This window comes from Scardinius erythrophthalmus (assembly GCF_964197995.2).
Source record: "Scardinius erythrophthalmus genome assembly, chromosome: 13".
Taxonomy (NCBI): Eukaryota; Metazoa; Chordata; class Actinopteri; order Cypriniformes; family Leuciscidae; genus Scardinius; species Scardinius erythrophthalmus.
This window is the reverse complement of record NC_138233.1, coordinates 38,516,886-38,534,569: the sequence shown is the minus strand read 5'-3', so window position 1 is coordinate 38,534,569 and position 17,684 is coordinate 38,516,886. Positions and strand designations below refer to the sequence as shown.

The 17,684-nt window shown below is 45.0% G+C and overlaps 1 pseudogene across 1 annotated transcript; it reads left to right on the top strand.

Moving 5' to 3' along the window:
* The first annotated feature begins 566 nt into the window (after window positions 1-566).
* On the top strand, window positions 567-17,071 carry LOC308700504 (zinc-binding protein A33-like; annotated as a pseudogene). Its single transcript has 7 exons — window positions 567-701; window positions 1,952-2,212; window positions 15,279-15,374; window positions 15,583-15,813; window positions 15,930-15,952; window positions 16,034-16,152; window positions 16,523-17,071. The product of its transcript is annotated as a zinc-binding protein A33-like (transcript).
* The last annotated feature ends 613 nt before the right edge of the window (window positions 17,072-17,684 follow it).

The following is a 17,684-nucleotide window of genomic DNA, read 5'->3' as shown; positions in this document are numbered from 1 at the left end:
GTTGTTTTTATGTGCTACATAAAGAAAATTTGATTTGATTTGATCATGACAGACCCTGGAGAAACTCTCTGACAAATAAAGAGCAATAAATGAAACATGTATAAGCATTTTGAGATTGTTTATAATTAATAGTTTTGTATTTTAATTTTTTTTTTTTTTTTTTGTGTGTGTGTTTGTTTTATTCAAAGTTTAACAGCATTATATTTTAACATTTCAATGCAGGTCCATTTTGAATACATTTTACCTGATGAAATCCCGATGTTCCTGTTTGATCTGTTTGTACACCCAAAGGTGATCATAAACTCCTCCCTCTTACAACACTAACCAGGAAGAGACTTGACTTTTTCTCCGGAGCATTTCTCCTTTCTGTCACACCGACTTTGTCTCAACAAAAGCAATAAAGAATAAGCAATCAATGGAGAAAGAGAAAAACTTTACAGAAGGATTTTTGTGATGTTCATTTCTGAACAGACAGCAGATCTTTGATTCTCATCTTGATTCATTTTTGTAAACCGTTGTTCAAAAAGTGAAAGTAGAGTTTAGTTTGCGAGACTCAAACAGTGAAAATGGCTTCAGCTGTTGAAGAAGATTATATTTGTCCTGTTTGCTGTGAAATCTTCAATGTTCCTGTTTTTCTGTCCTGTAGTCACAGTATTTGTAAAGAGTGTCTACAACAGTTCTGGAAAACTAAGGAAACTCAGGACAGTGGCGCCTCCAGAAATTTTTCATAGGGGTGGCCAGATGGGGCCACTTAAAATCTTGGGGTGGCACAACACAACAATTCTGTTTTATTTTGCAATTATATTTGGCATAAGGTGTACATTTATTGCAAACAAAACAGTTACTGGGGAAAAGCAGATACAAATATATTATATTTATATATTAATGTCAAGAATTCAGAAGTGTATATATTTATATAGCCTACACTACAAAGAAATAATATACAATTAAATGATGCTTATTTTAAATGTATTGAGCAGGCTAGGTATATAAAATATAGGCTTTTAATAATCTTTCAGTGCGCAAAACCATGATAATATGAAATGCTTCAAAACAGAGCGCACAAAGCGTGTATGCGCATCGCGGGTGCAGAATGATGTGCTCAAAGCAACATGGAGTCACAGTGTGCAGCGCTGCGCTGAACAAGTAAGCATTTAAAAGTTCACGGCACAAAGCAAAGAAATGTCGAGCACACAAATCCTAGTGTCTATCTATCCAACAGTTTATTGATCATTTGTTTCACAGTTTTAAATTCCAGTTATTGTGCGTTTGATGCCGATTCATAGTCCTTGTGATGTGTGTGATCTAACAAGCACACGGTAGTAAGTCGTTTAAAAACAGCAACAAACCCCAACAAAATAAAGTCATTTTATGCAAATCCACAACCTTTTATCTACAGATAATGCATTATAATGTGAATATATCATAATGGAGAGAGTTTTACCGTGCATCCAACCGGCAGAGGCGCGCGCGCTGTTTGAATACTGAATGGAGAATGATTGACCGCCACAGAGGAGGGAAAACGAGTTTCCATAAACTTAAATGATGTAAATAGACTTCAGTCCCTCACATTAAGCTATGGAATGACTTCAGATGACTTTGTCACCCAAACTGACGCGGTAGTCTTCTTCGTCTTCTTAACTTCTTTTGAAATTGTTGACTGACGGGCACGCGCTGAGCTGTTGCTGTCTGAGCGCGCAACAGCGGCATTGACGGAGGGGCGGGGGCTATTTTTTTACAGTCTATGGGCGGGGGTCCCGGGGGAGTACTGGCTACTGTGTGTGATCGAAGGTCTAGAGCGGCCTGCCTGGCTGTGCATTAGGGATGAAATGCATAACTGATGCTACTAAAATTTATACTGGCCAGCGGGGTGGCCAGTGGGGTGGCCAGGAGTCGGCCAAGGGTGGCCACGGCCACCCCTGGCCACCCCCTGGTGGCGCCATTGACTCAGGAGTGTCCTGTCTGCAGGAGAAGATCCTCAAAAGATGATCCTCCATTCAATCTGGCATTAAAAAACTTGTGTGAGTCGTTCCTGAAGGAGAGAAATGAGAAACGTTCATCAGGATCTGAGGAGATCTGCAGTTTACACAGTGAGAAACTCAAACTCTTCTGTCTGGAGGACAAACAGCCTGTGTGTATAGAGTGTATTAATTCACAAAAACATGACAATCATAAATTCAGACCCATTAGTAAAGTGGTTTCATTATATAAGGTAAGACAAATGTTTCTTGTTTCACATGTAAAGAACAATAATTAGTCATTAACAGATATCATCACATGCATGCATTACTATTTCAATGTCATTTTACTCAACTTTATATGACATTTACTGTGCTGTAAAAGTATTTGCCCATCCTGATTTCTTATGTTTTTGTGTCTCCTACTAAATAGTGGAGCCTTTTTCATAGATATTATTATTTTGCACAAAAAAAAAAAAAAAAAACAATTGAGCGGACAACTTTAGTTCAGCCTCATTGGAGGGTTTTCAAGCATGAACTCACTGTTTAAGGTCCTGCCACATCATCTCAATTGATTTCAAGTCAGGCCTTTGACAAGGCCACTCCAAAACTGTAATTGTGCTTTTTTGAGCCATTCAGAGGTGGATTTACTCACTATTCTTTGAATCATTGTCTTGTTGCTTGAGCTTCAGTTTGCAGACTAAAGATGGGATATTGTGCTTCAGCATTTTCTGATAGAAAATTAGAAAATTCAGTTCCTACGATGTTGTTCTTGGCCCTTTGGTGACTTTGAGCCACTTCTGGGAAGGTTTGCTACTGTGCCGAGTTTTCTCCATTTGGATATAATGGCTCTCGCTGTGGTTCTTTGAGTCCAAGAGCCTTTTAAATAGATTTGTAATCCATCACAGATGGATGTATTTCAATCACCGTCTTCATCATTATTCCTGGAGTTTCTTTCACCTTTGTCAATAGTGTGTTACTGTTTAAGACCTTTTAACCAACTTCATGCTGTTGAAAAAGTCCTATTTAAGTGTTTATTTGATTGAACAGGGCTGCAGTGATCAGGACTGGCTGTGTTTAGTCCAGCTGAACAACATTATAAATACAGTTTGCAACAACCCCTTTTTTCTTTAGGTGTTACACTGAGGAGGTTCAACAGAAATTTGACCAGTACTGAAAAATTAAACCACTTCATTCAACAAATATTCCTTTTTATCTTTTTTATTCCATAAGTGCATACTATATAATTCCTCCAACAATAAACAAATATACTGAAGCAAAGTCTTTAACTCTGAGGTGGTGTGACAAAATAATAAATGAAACTTAACGTCAATGTCCAGTCTTTAGATGAGCAGAGATGATGATGATGATGATGATGAGATGAGATGAGTTTAAATCCACAAGGTTATTTGAGAGCGATGCAATGATACACTCCAATAATCCAAAATGAAGGTGAGGTGAAGTTAGTCAATGGCTACAGTATGGTAACTCACAGATCCCTAACTCTCGTTTCACAGAGATCTATAGCGGATCCTCCAAACATAGTTCACTAGAACACAACAAGAGTTGTATTGGTCCAATGATGATAATGACTGATAATGGAAAAAAGTCCTTTATTTGAGCATAAACTCTACGAGTTCTCAGAAAAGGACTTCCAACAGCTAGCAGGTAGCATAAAAGTTAACCATGAGGTTCTCTTACGAGAGTCCTCTCGTACTGCGTTTTATCAAAACGCTACGGGGAAAAGTCTCTTTTCACGAAACACTGAAGCAAAAAATTATCCTTTAATTTTCATATATGTAAAACGCGTTGCGGCAGCAGCAGACAGCTATGGCGAGACGGCTTGCTCGCTCATTGGCTGCTCTGCGGCAACTGCTTAAGCCTATCGAGCGAGGCCTGGGATGACATCAGGCCAATGAGGGCGCTTCGCGCCCTCCTCGATGCCGCGCCGTAAGAAGCGCCGCTCGCAGCGGGTCCCGGAACCCGCTCCAGCCCGACCAAGCTCGCCGGTTCGCCCGCCAGCTTCACCGGCCTCTCTCGAATCACTTCCTGATGCCCAGCGCCCGCAGTCTGCCGCCGCTTCATCAGAGGAAGTCGGTTCAGAGGCCGCGTCGGGGGAGAAGGATTCCTGCTCTCTGCTAGCTTCAGGCAGCGAGGATTGGGCGAGCTTTGAGGATCTCGCGCCTCCTGCCCGCAAGCCCTCAACGAGAGCCAACATAGAGACGGAGCTCATGCGGGTACTCGCGCTGGCCGCGGCGAGCCTCGGCCTCGAGTGGTCTGCACCGGAGCCCCCCTCTCGAACCCGGCTGGATGTTAGCTTCCTCCCTGGTGAGCGCACTTCTCCGGAATCTAAGCCCGCTCCTTTTCTTCCTGAGTTACATGAAGAAGTTGCGAAGGCTTGGAACGCGCCCTACTCTGCGCGGACGCGCTCATCTGTGTCACCCGCATTTTCCTCTCTGGATAATGCCAGTGACCGAGGCTACCTCTCTCTTCCGCCGGTGGAACAGGCGATAGCGACCCACCTTTGCCCGCCCTCTGCTGGACGGCGGACTAAACCGGTGTTGCCTTCCAAAGCCTGCCGCATGACGTCGACGCTGCTCGCGCGAATCTTCTCCGCCGCTGGGCAGGCCGCGTCATCGCTACACACCATGGCTACGCTGCAGATTTACCAGGGTGATCTCCTCCGTAAGCTGGACGAGATGGGACCTGACGCTATCTGCATCGCGGATTTAAGGAGCGCTTCAGATCTCACGCTCCGAGCTACTAAAGCCGCCGCACAAGCCATGGGACGGTGTATGGCTTCCGCCACTGTCGCTGAGAGGCACTTATGGCTGACGCTCACGGAGATGGCCGATTCCGAGCGCACTGCGTTTCTCGATGCCCCGCTGTCTTCCACCGGCCTTTTTGGTTCTTCTCTCTCCGAGTTCGTCGAGAGATTTACCGAGGCCCAGAAAGCGTCTCAAGCCTTCAAGCACTTCCTGCCGAAGCGCTCCGGTTCTGCAGCGGTTCGTGACAAACGGACTCCGCGGAGCTCTCAGCCTCAGCCCCCGCCTTCGGCCGCCTCTTCGCAACAGCCACAACAGCGCAGCTCGAGGCCCCGCTCTCGGTCCAGCGCCCCTCTTCGCGCGGGCCGCGATCGAGGGTTGTGGTAAAACCGGAAGTGCCGAAGAAGTCCTAGCAAGCCTGGGAAAGCGCAGGTGTGTGAGTCCCGTTGCGGCCGGCCTCCCACCCAAGCGCCCCGCTGTTTCAGTCCCAAGGTTTGCGACTGTTCCAGTGTTTTCTGCAGAGAGCAAGCCTGCACTGCCGCCCGCTTGCCTGCACACAAAAGCCGTTCTCACGGCTACCCAGATAAATCTCAAAAAGAGTGTATTTTCTGGTGTCCCGGCCACGGCCGATGGTGCTATAAATGTAGTCTCGATGCCCACTCCTCAGTGCCCATCACTACACATAAGCACAGCCCTACACGTAGGGCCCGCGCACATAAAATCGACTCAGGTCGGTTGCGCTTCCAGCATAGTGAGAGTGCCCACTTCCCAGTGCCCACGAACACTATGTCTAACACATCACAGGCTCTCTGTAAAAACGAGAACTGTGAGCGCGCGCTCTGCTCAGGCAGACGCCGCGCCGAAAGCAGTAAATGTGCCCGCTCCCAGCCCACATCTACTCGCTCACATGGGTCCTATGAGACTTTCTCAGTCCTCCCTCACTCAGCTAAGCACTGTAGTAAGGTCAAGGACGAGCGTCTCGCCCGCTGTATTAAGCGCGCGCCCCGCCTCAAATGCCACAGGCATAACGCCTATGTTTGTATCCCCCGAAGCGCCTCTGTCGCACGGCGATCAGAGCGCGCTCCATATCCAGCCCCTAGCCAGCCATGCAGAAGCATGGGCAGCGCTCCCAGGGGTTTCGGACTGGGTGCTAGGCATTATAAAGAGAGGCTTCTCGCTACAGTTTTGTCGGAGCCCTCCCCGCTTCATAGCGCGCGTCGAAACTACGGTCTCGTTGGAAGTAGCCCACCTACTTCGAGCCGAAATATCAAAACTGATAAGCAAAGGGGCGATAGAGCGCGTTCCCCCAGCTCTAAGCGAAGGGGGACTGTACAGCAGATACTTTCTAGTCCCCAAAAAGGACGGCGGTATCAGACCCATACTGGATCTAAGACGGTTGAACAGAGTATTGGTGAAACGCAGTTTCAAAATGCTCACAACCAGCAAAATTCTCGCGCATGTTCGCCGAGAAGACTGGTTCATGTCAATAGATCTGAAGGACGCGTATTTTCAAATACAAATAGCATCACACCACAGGCGATACTTGAGATTCGCCTTCGAGGGTCAGACATACCAGTATACAGTCCTGCCATTCGGCTTGTCCCTAGCACCCCGTACATTTACGAAATGCATGGACGCAGCGCTCGCTCCTCTCAGACTCAGAGGCATGCGAGTGCTGAACTATTTGGACGACTGGTTGATCCTAGCTCAATCACGATCACAGCTCGTGGAGCACAGAACCATTTTACTCGATCACCTCGAGAATCTTGGTATCACAGTCAACTGGACAAAGAGTTCATTGAACCCCAGTCAAACGATTTTGTTTCTGGGCGTAGTTCTGGACTCACAGTCTATGACAGCGCGGCTGTCACCACAGCGCGTGTTGATCATTCAGCGCGCGGCGAGGTCTTTCCGCCGCGGCGCTGTCACCCCGCTCAGGAAGTTTCAAAAGATGCTGGGTCTCATGGCTTCAGCATCGTCAGTTCTCCGGCTGGGCTTGCTCCGCATGCGCCCGCTGCAGTTCTGGTTGAAAACGCGGGTACCGCGCAGAGCGTGGGCGACCGGTCGATTACGCCTCAAGGTCGATCAGAGCTGTGTTTCAGCCCTGGCGCCTTGGACGGCGGACGACTGGTACCAATCAGGTGTAAGCCTGGGGACTTCCTCGAGAGTGAGGATGGTGTCGACAGACGCATCCACCTCGGGATGGGGAGCTCTGCTCGAGGGCAGACCGTTCTTCGGCCTGTGGTCGGAACGAGAAAAGCTCCTACACATAAACTGCCTAGAAATGCTGGCAGTGCACAACGCGATGACGCGTTTTTGTCCCCACATCAAGGACGAACACGTCATAGTCCGTTCGGACAACATGGCTGTGGTGTCCTACATAAATCGCCAGGGCGGTCTGAAATCCATATCCCTGTACAGGCTGGCGAAACGCCTCCTATTATGGGCTCAGCACAACTTACGCTCGCTGAGAGCAGTGCATGTACCTGGGCTTCAGAATGTGGGCCCAGACAGACTGTCCAGGAACAATGTTCCCCCGGGCGAATGGTCTCTACACCCACAAACAGTCCGGCTGTTGTGGGAGAGATTCGGCAGAGCGGAGATGGACCTTTTCGCGTCCCGCGAAAACGCGCACTGCCCCGCGTTCTTTTCAAAGACCGACAGCGTGCTGTCCCGGAGGTGGCCGCGCTGCCCGTTATACGCTTTTCCCCCCGTCTCCCTCCTGCCACAGGTGCTTGAACGGGTCAGGGAAACGAAATGCCCAGTCCTGCTTGTAGCTCCGTTCTGGGAGAACCAGATATGGTTCCCAGTTCTGATGCAGTTGGCAGATATCGCTCCATGGCCACTGCCGTTGAGGAGAGATCTCCTCTCGCAGGCCGGGGGCTCGATTTGGCACCCACACCCGGAACTGTGGTCCCTTCATGTGTGGGTGCTCAACGGATACCCGTTGGTCTCACAGAGGGAGTCGTGAACAACATCACTCAGGCTAGAGCACCGTCGACACGGCGGCTTTATGCTTCGAAGTGGTCGGTTTTCTCCGGCTGGTGTACAGCTCGGAGCATTTCACCCCTCGAATGTGAGGTAACGGAGGTTCTCTCCTTCCTACAAGAGCTGCTGGATAAGGGCAGATCCCCTTCCACGCTCAAAGTGTATGTGGCGGCTATTTCAGCGTTCTTTGGTTCAACGCTGGGTCAGTCGCTGGGAAGGAATGATTTAGTCATCCGCTTCCTCAGGGGAGCTAGGAGACTGAATCCGCCCAGACCTCCTTCAGTTCCTTTGTGGGACCTTTCTACGGTCCTAGCGGCCATGAAAGGTTCCCCTTTCGAGCCTATCCAGTCTATTAGCCTCAAACATTTGTCTTTCAAAACAGTGTTTTTGATGGCTCTCGCTTCAGTGAAGCGCATAGGCGACCTGCACGCGCTCTCTGTGAGCCCGGCGTGCTTGGAGTTTGGTCCTAATGACTCTAAAGTCATACTCAAACCTAAGCATGGCTATGTGCCGAAATCCCTCAACACGCCTTTTCGGGCTCAGGTCATATCCCTGGCTGCCCTGCCGGCATCGAGTGAGGAAGGGGACTCGAGTTTTCTTTGCCCTGTTAGGGCTTTAAGAGCTTATATGTCCCGCTCTGCTGTCTTCAGACAGACAGAGCAGCTCTTTGTCTCGTTCAGCGGACGTTCCAAAGGAATGGCTGTTTCGAAACAAAGTCTATCCAGATGGATAGTTGACGCCATAGCGCTGGCTTATACTGCCAAGGGCATTCCATGCCCGTTGGGAGTCAGAGCGCACTCTACGAGAAGCATTGCTTCTTCGTGGGCTTGGTCCAGCGGGATTTCCCTACAGGATATATGTACGGCGGCAGGCTGGGCCTCGCCGTCTACATTTATCAGGTTTTATAACCTAGAGGTTCCCGCCTTGCAGGCTAAGCTTTTGTCGGTGTAATCTGTTCGGCCGTCTAGTCAGACCGCTGAAACTCATGCGCTATGCGCTACCGACTATCTTGGGCAGAACTGTGTAAGACCCACATTTTCCGCATTAGTTCAGGTTCCCTACCCTGTCTATGTGATGATTATACTTGCGTCTGTGGACATGTTTATTCTACGACGCTAAAGTTTAGGGAATTAAGGCTCTCACCCTTATTCCCTGACTCTGTGTGAGTCAATCTGGTGATTATGCACTGTATGCCTGAAAAAGCTTTCGGTGATCAGTGTTTTTTATCCCAGCACGCACGGCGTTTTGCAAGGGGTTCCCGTAGCGTTTTGATAAAACGCAGTACGAGAGGACTCTCGTAAGAGAACGTACTCGGTTACTAACGTAACCTCGGTTCTCTCTAGAAGAGGGAACGAGTACTGCGTTCTCTGCCGTGCGTACGGTTCACTCTGGTTCGCTTCGGCGATCAAAATCAAGTGAGTCAGCCTTCTCGAGCTCCTTTTATAGAGGTAAGCCACGCCCGTTTCGGCGGGAAGTGGCGAGGAGGGCGCGAAGCGCCCTCATTGGCCTGATGTCATCCCAGGCCTCGCTCGATAGGCTTAAGCAGTTGCCGCAGAGCAGCCAATGAGCGAGCAAGCCGTCTCGCCATAGCTGTCTGCTGCTGCCGCAACGCGTTTTACATATATGAAAATTAAAGGATAATTTTTTGCTTCAGTGTTTCGTGAAAAGAGACTTTTCCCCGTAGCGTTTTGATAAAACGCAGTACTCGTTCCCTCTTCTAGAGAGAACCGAGGTTACGTTAGTAACCGAGTACGTTTCCTTCTACCAAACTGAACTGACTTGTTCATGGGTTTTACAGGTTTATATTTGGTAGCCCTCTTGCACTAGTGCCCCCTAGCGGCTTGTAGTGGTATTAAGTTAAACCCAGATACTCATTTTCATTCAATAGCCATAGGAAAACAATAAAAAACACAAGTAACGTTTTATACTGTTACATACCCCTCTCCGTGACCTTAAATTTTCCCATGGAAAATTTTTAAATTCTGGGTATGGTAAGTATCTATCTGAGTCGGATCAGACAACATAGCCACCTTGTAATTAACAGGTCCTAGCTTTTTTTCCACTCTTGCTGGGCCCTTCCATTTAGGAGAAATTTTTGCCATAAAGGCATCATCTGCTCGAGAAAGGGGATGAGTTTTTACCCATACTAAATCTCCCTCATCGAAATTCTGAGTCCTTCTTCTTAAGTCATAATACCTTCTTTGTCTAGCTTGAGCCTTCTCAACATTCTCTCTTACTGATTCATACAAATTTTTTTGGCGTTCAAGAGTACTGTACGATAGTTGATCAGGGTCTGGAGGAATCTGTAAAGCTCGCTGCAGAGGACCTTTCAACTGTCTGCCTAAAGCTATCTCTGCAGGAGAATAATCTGTGCTTTCGTGCCATGCAGTATTTAGAGCAAATCTGAACTCATAAATCCAATGATCCCAGGTACGGTGGTTTTGCTCAACATATGTGGCAATCATCGTTTTTAGGTTCCGGTTGACTCTTTCTGTGAGGTTGGACTGAGGATGATATGCTGTTGTGAGTTTTTGGGTTACATGCCATTGTTTACATACTTGGTCAAGAATGTTGGAGGTGAATTGCGTACCTCTGTCAGACACAATAAAAGCTGGTGTTCCCCATCTCGTGAAGATTTCCTCTCTTAAGACTCGCACAATGGTAGCAGACTTGGCAGCCCTCATGGGAAATACTTCTACCCATTTTGAGAAGTAGTCCACTATAACCAGCAGATATTCGTTCTGTCGGGTGCTTCTGGGAAATGGTCCCATGATGTCCATTCCCAGCATATAGCCGGGCTCGACTAGAGGTACACTTTGAAGGCTCCCCGCTGGTTTTAAGTTAGTCGGCTTGTATTGCTGACATTTCTGACAATTCCTACAGTGTTGCCATACATCTGTGCGAATTGAGGGCCAATAGGCAAACTCTAAAAGTCTCATCAGTGTCTTAAATTTACCCAAATGTCCACTTAGGGGATTGTCATGTGCATATGTTAAAATTGCTTCCTTCAACTTTGCAGGAATGACAACTTGGAATCTCTGGCCTTCTTTGGAGTCTGGTACACTCCTAAATAAAACTGCATTCTTGAAAACATAGTGCGTTCTCTTCAAGTCAGTGGATTTCTGGTTCTCTGCTTTAACCATCAATTCTTGGCACTCTGGGTCTAGTTTCTGTTCTGCTGCAATTTGTGACAAATCCACTGGCAGATCACACGTGACAGGATTAAAACCGCCCTTAGCTGGTGTATATAACACCACCGCTGGTGTCTCAACTGCATACCTTCTGGACAATACGTCAGGTACTACATTACATTGTCCTCTTCTGTATCGTACAGCAAAATGATACCCCTGCAGCCTTATAGTCCATCTTTCCAGTCTAGATGTTGGTTTTGGATGCTGGAATAGCCATACTAGGGAAGCGTGATCTGTGATCACTTCGAACGCTCTACCCTCTAGGTAATGGTGCCACTTCTCTACTGCCCATACAACTGCAAGACACTCTTTTTCTGATGTTGAATAAGATTTCTCAGCACCTCTGAGCAAACGTGACGCGAAGGCAATTACCTTCTCCTGGCCATCCACCTCTTGTGTTAACACAGCTCCTAGACCCACATCGCTTGCGTCAGTCTGTACTCTAAAAGAAGATTCAAAGTTAGGTGTGTTTAAAACAGGTGCCTTAGTAAGTTCATCTTTAATCAGCTCAAATGAACGTTGGCACTCTTCAGTCCAATTCCACTTCGCATCTTTCTTCTTCAGTGCGTGCAATGGTGCTGTTTTACTAGAAAAATCAGGGATAAAGCGATGGTACCAAGCTGCTAGACCCAGAAATCGCTGAACCTCCTTTAAGTTCTTAGGAGTAGGAAATGTCTTGATCGCATCCACTTTGTCTTCATTCATCTTAACTCCATCTGCTGTGATAGTGTGTCCTAGGTAGTCCAGTGAAGAACAGATGAACTTACATTTCTTGAGGTTAAGCGTGAGCCCGGCGTTGTGTAAACTCTGGAACACTTGCTTGAGATGATGCAGGTGAGACTGAATGTCTGGTGAGTATATAATGATGTCGTCGATATAGACCATGCAACATTTGTTCTTATGCTCCCTCAAGACCTGTTCCATCAGCCGTTGGAATGACGCTGCAGCATTTTTGAGGCCAAAAGGAAGACATAAAAATTCATATAGGCCTGAAGCTGTAATGAAAGCCGTCTTTTGTACACTTGCAGGATCCATTTCGACTTGCCAGTAACCACTCTTTAAATCCAACGTGGTAAACACTTCGGCTCCTTGGAGCGAATCCAGAATGTCTGTGATTTGAGGCATCGGGTATGCATCAAGATGTGTCTTTGCATTCAGACCTCGGTAATCAATGCATAACCTAGATCCCTTATCTTTTTTGTCTACGACTACCACTGGTGAGGCCCATGGAGATGTAGAAGGTTTGATGATTTTTAATTGAAGCAACTCCTTAATTTGCTCTTCAATAAAATCATTTTTGATTCTCGAAACTCTATATGGTCTCTTTCTTATAGGAAGTTCATCAATAGTTTTAATCTCATGCTTGATCAGGCTTGTACGTCCAATATTTGTGGTACATACTGAAGGCCACTCCAACAAAAGAGCTTTCAATTGATTCTTTACCTTGACTGCAGCCTGAGAGTTTTCTATGACTTGGTCGATGAACTTCGACTTCTCATCGCACATCAACTCGACTTCTCCTTGGGCAGCATAAAATCGTACAGCAGGGTGCTCGTGCGTTTTATTAAAACTCATGGGATGACTAGAGTTAGTATCAGGCAGAGATATACGTAAGGCATTAAAATCAATGGTGACCTTGGCTTCTTTAAGGAAATTCAAACCTAAGATGATAGGTACTGCCAAATCCTCATCTTTCATCACATAGAATGTGACCTCATGTTTTGATCCGTACATCTCACATTCCCAGAGTATTCTACCTTGAGCTTTTTGACTCTGGCCATTAGCAAGCATGAATGTCTGATCGCTTCTGGTCAAAAGCTCATCCTTTCTCTTTAGTCTCTGCAATACTTTCTGTTGCATCAAAGAAAAAGTGCTTCCCGTATCAATGACCGCATTGAAGAATGAGTGATTTAAAACCAAGGGTGCCTGCAGTACATTATTACACTGAGAGCCAGCAGCAGGATCAAGCAGCATCAGGCGATTAGACTGATTTTTCTCACCAGCAAGACTCTTCTTCTGTTCCTCACCTTTCTCTTGATTCCACCTTCTTTTATTCTCAGTCCAGTCCCTTTCTATTTGGGTACCGAGACGAACCAGCTCATCAATAGTTTTCACCGTTCCCCTCAACAGTGATGCCAACCACGGATTGCAGTTTCTTAACGTTGCCTGCACTAGTTCAGCTTCAGGCAGCAAAGGGTTAATTTTTAGTGACATCGCTCTATAGTTGAAAGCAAAGTCTCTCACCGATTCGTTGACCCTCTGTCGGTAATTTGCCAATTTCTGTGCAGCAACTTCCTTGTGGTCTTCGTTCAAAAATGAAAACAGGAATTTTTCTTTGAATGAATCCCAATCTCTAATATACTGTTTCTCTGCTCTCCACCAGCTTTTAGCGGTTCCCTTAAGACTCACGGATAGTGCTGCCAACACCTCTTCGTGGGACATGGGTCTCAATTCATTATACTCTTCAAAGCGATCTATAAATTCAATGGGGTCTTCTGAAATCAGATTACTAAAGGTAGGTAAATCCATTTTAACAGAAGGCGGATGAGATGCTGAAGAAAGATGTGTTACTTGCCTCGTTGTATCTTGTGGTATTGAGGTAATCTTAGAGGTTGCGTTGAGATTTTCTGTGAGATGCATCTGTGCTGAAATGAACAGGAGTTGACATGACCGGATGAATAGCCTTGAACTGTTGCTCCAGCTGTTTATCACGTCGTTTCAAACAATCCACCATGCCCTTCGCTAAATCATCAATTTTGGCATAGCATTGTTGGTGAACTCGATCTATCTCTCTTTTTAGACGATAATTCATTCTGTCTTCATATGCTCTCAGTTTCGTGCTCAATGTCTCTGAGGTAACGAAGTCACTGACTCTGTGTTCCAGATCCACAAGGTGCTCTTCAATACTACTCATTCGTTGGACATTTTCATCACTGCCGAATTGTAACTTATCTTCTTGAAAATCATGAGGTGGGGGAGGCAAGGGTAAGTTGTCAGTTTCTCCATCTTGTTCAACTCTATGGTCTGGTGACTCAACTCTACCTTCCCTTTCTTCCTCTGAATCTAAGTACAATTCACTAAAAGTATCTATTAAAGTTGTCACAGGATCCCTACGATGAATGAAAGCTTCATCAGAATAATCAGAGATATGCTCTCTTTCTTCCATAGCAGATGATTGTTAGGAATATTTGTTTATGAAGGGTTTTCAGTACCGTCAAAATTTATTTTTAAATACTAGGAATCCCACAAAAGCTCAAGCGAGTCCCTGTTCGGGCGCCATTCTGCAACAACCCCTTTTTTCTTTAGGTGTTACACTGAGGAGGTTCAACAGAAATTTGACCAGTACTGAAAAATTAAACCACTTCATTCAACAAATATTCCTTTTTATCTTTTTTATTCCATAAGTGCATACTATATAATTCCTCCAACAATAAACAAATATACTGAAGCAAAGTCTTTAACTCTGAGGTGGTGTGACAAAATAATAAATTAAACTTAACGTCAATGTCCAGTCTTTAGATGAGCAGAGATGATGATGATGATGATGATGATGATGATGATGAGATGAGATGAGATGAGTTTAAATCCACAAGGTTGTTTGAGAGCGATGCAATGATACACTCCAATAATCCAAAATGAAGGAGAGGTGAAGTTAGTCAATGGCTTCAGTATGGTAACCCACAGATCCCTAACTCTCGTTTCACAGAGATCTATAGCGGATCCTCCAAACATAGTTCACTAGAACACAACAAGAGTTGTATTGGTCCAATGATGATAATGACTGATAATGGAAAAAAGTCCTTTATTTGAGCATAAACTCTACGAGTTCTCAGAAAAGGACTTCCAACAGCTAGCAGGTAGCATAAAAGTTAACCATGAGGTTTCCTTCTACCAAACTGAACTGACTTGTTCATGGGTTTTACAGGTTTATATTTGGTAGCCCTCTTGCACTAGTGCCCCCTAGCGGCTTGTAGTGGTATTAAGTTAAACCCAGATACTCATTTTCATTCAATAGCCATAGGAAAACAATAAAAAACACAAGTAACGTTTTATACTGTACTGTTACAAGTTTCAGAGATTTGAGGAATTAGTAACTATGGGGCCAAATACATTATCACGCAGGCCCAGTTAGTATTGGATAACTTTTTTTGCTTCAGTAAATAACATTGTCATTTACAAACTGTACTTTGTGTTCACTGAGATTGCCTTTGTTATGGTAAGTTTTAATTTCCGAATCAATTTAGTAAGAGATTTACACAAAACTGAAGAAATCAGGGTGGGGGTAAATACTTTTGCACAGTATTGTATGATCATATCTCTGTATTTTCTTCTCTTCACTGTAATCTGGTGTTTAATGTATTTTTGTTCAATTCTAGGAGGAGCTCAATACAGCACTGAAGTCCTTACAACAGAATCTTCAACACAATGAAAATAAGAAAGGAGAGTTTGAGGAAACAGCTCAACACATCAATGTGAGGAAACAGAATCAAGAGTCATTTTCATTACAGCTGGAGGATCACTTTATACCGTTATGAATTGATATATTAAATATAATGGATTCCAGCTATTATTATTATTTCTGTAAATGACGAGCAGCTTCTGCTTCTGGATCCGTTATATGTCGGGTATCCGAGATCTGTGTTGATTGAGATGATTGAAGTGAATGTGATTTGATTTCAGTCTCAAGCTGAGCACACAGAGCGTCAGATTAAAGAAGAGTTTGAGAAGCTTCATCAGTTTCTCAGAGACGAAGAAGAAGCTACAATCACTGCACTGAGAGAGGAAGAGGAGCAGAAGAAGCAGAGGATGAAGGAGAAGCTGGAGGAGATGAACACACACATCTCAGCTCTTTCACACACAATCAGAGACATGGAGGAGATGATGAAAGACAATGACGTCTCGTTTCTAAAGGTGACAAATCAATCTGGCTTCATTCTTTGTGCAGAAAACAACTTGTATAGAGAGACTCACTGACAATGAGAGTGTTTGATAAGATATTAAAATGTTTAAAACTCTATATTTTCCAGAACTTTAAGGCCTCAATGGAAAGGTAAGTGAGCTGCTCGTATCTCTTCTCTCAGTGGATCTGAACTCAAATTCACTGCAGTTCTGACTCCTGAATGTTCCTCAGAGTCCAGATCTCACAGCCTGATCCACGGATGAGTTCTGGAGCTTTGATTCATGTGTCGCGTTATCTGGGTAACCTGCCGTTCAGAGTCTGGAAGAAGATGCTGGAAACTGTCCAACACAGTGAGTCTCAGCAGATTTGACACCAGTGCAGAAGATAGTTCACATATAAACACACACAACATCAACATTTGAAAGAAAAATACTTAATAATCACTTGAATTACCAAGTGAATCTGAACTGTATTTCAGAAAATCATTAGATCATTCAGCGAACTCATAATGAAAAGTCCTCATGGTTTATGTTTATGTATTAGGATACAATAGTGTTTATTGAATACTGATATTAAACCTGAAGCCTCAATCCATTCTGGCAGTAACTCAGAGACCATTGTTATGATAGCATGATTTATGATCTCTTTCAACAAAAGGAAAATGTTTTACATCTAATACATCATATTTCATCCTGTAATCTGATGTTATTCTCTTTGCAGCTCCGTTGACTCTGGATCCAAACACAGCACATCCTCGTCTCACACTCTCTGCTGATCTGACCGGTGTGTCGTTCAGTGATGGAGATAAAACACTTCCTGATAATCCAGAGAGGTTTGACAGGTTTCCATGTGTCCTGGGATCTGAGGGCTTTAACTCAGGAACACACTGCTGGGATGTGGAGGTTGGAGACAGACAATACAAGCTGGGTTCTTGGAATAACAACAGCATCAAACCAAAGGAAGGGAGCGGATTTCTTGAAGTCTAATGTCTGGGGTGTGTGGTACATAAACAGCAAATACATCTCACATTCCCCAGAGCAACCCGCCACTGTCTTCACTGTTAAACAGAAGCTTCAGCGTGTGAGAGTTCAGCTGGACTATGACAGAGGAACAGTGTCATTCTCTGATCCTGTAACTAAAGACTGTCTGTGCAGATTCAGGACATCCTTCACAGAGACTGTCTTTCCATTCTTACGTAATGGCTGCACAACTTCTCCTCTGAAGATCTTACCAGTTAAACTGTTTATTACAGCAGAAAATCACAGTTAAATCTGATTCTGCTTCTAGATTAAAGGTTGTCTAAGCGATCCCGGGAGACGTTTCTTCTTGTTGACATTCGAATTATTGTCAAACAAAACGGAGGCTGGCTAGACCCTCCCTCCTCCTCATCCCGTCTCCTCCCTCCTCCCCTCCCTTCCGGCATAAAGGAAAGTCAAAATAGTCACTACAAAGTTAAGTTTTACTGATACTTCATTCAATGTGTAATGTCGCCAAGTTAGATAAATGCTTTTATATATTGCAGAACAGAATGCAGAAAAAGAGAAAAATTATCTAATTATTACGTTTTGCCACCTGAGGTTATAAATAGCTCCCATACAAGGACGCAAAGATAGCAAGATAACGTTTAGCTTCGCGTTTCCCAGTGAGCATAAACAACGGCGGCGTTGTAAACCAATTTAGTCAAAGTTGTCAATAGCCTATAAATGAACATTCAAATTCACGACAAACCGTGGGTGAAAACAACCCTTAACTTACACAAATTGTCGCCCTACTGTGAATTTGCTTGATTATTTACAATAGAGATTGATCGCTGCTAGAAACATACATGTTGTATTCACCAAAGTTAACGCTGACTGCATAAATCTAGCTAATTACATCCTTG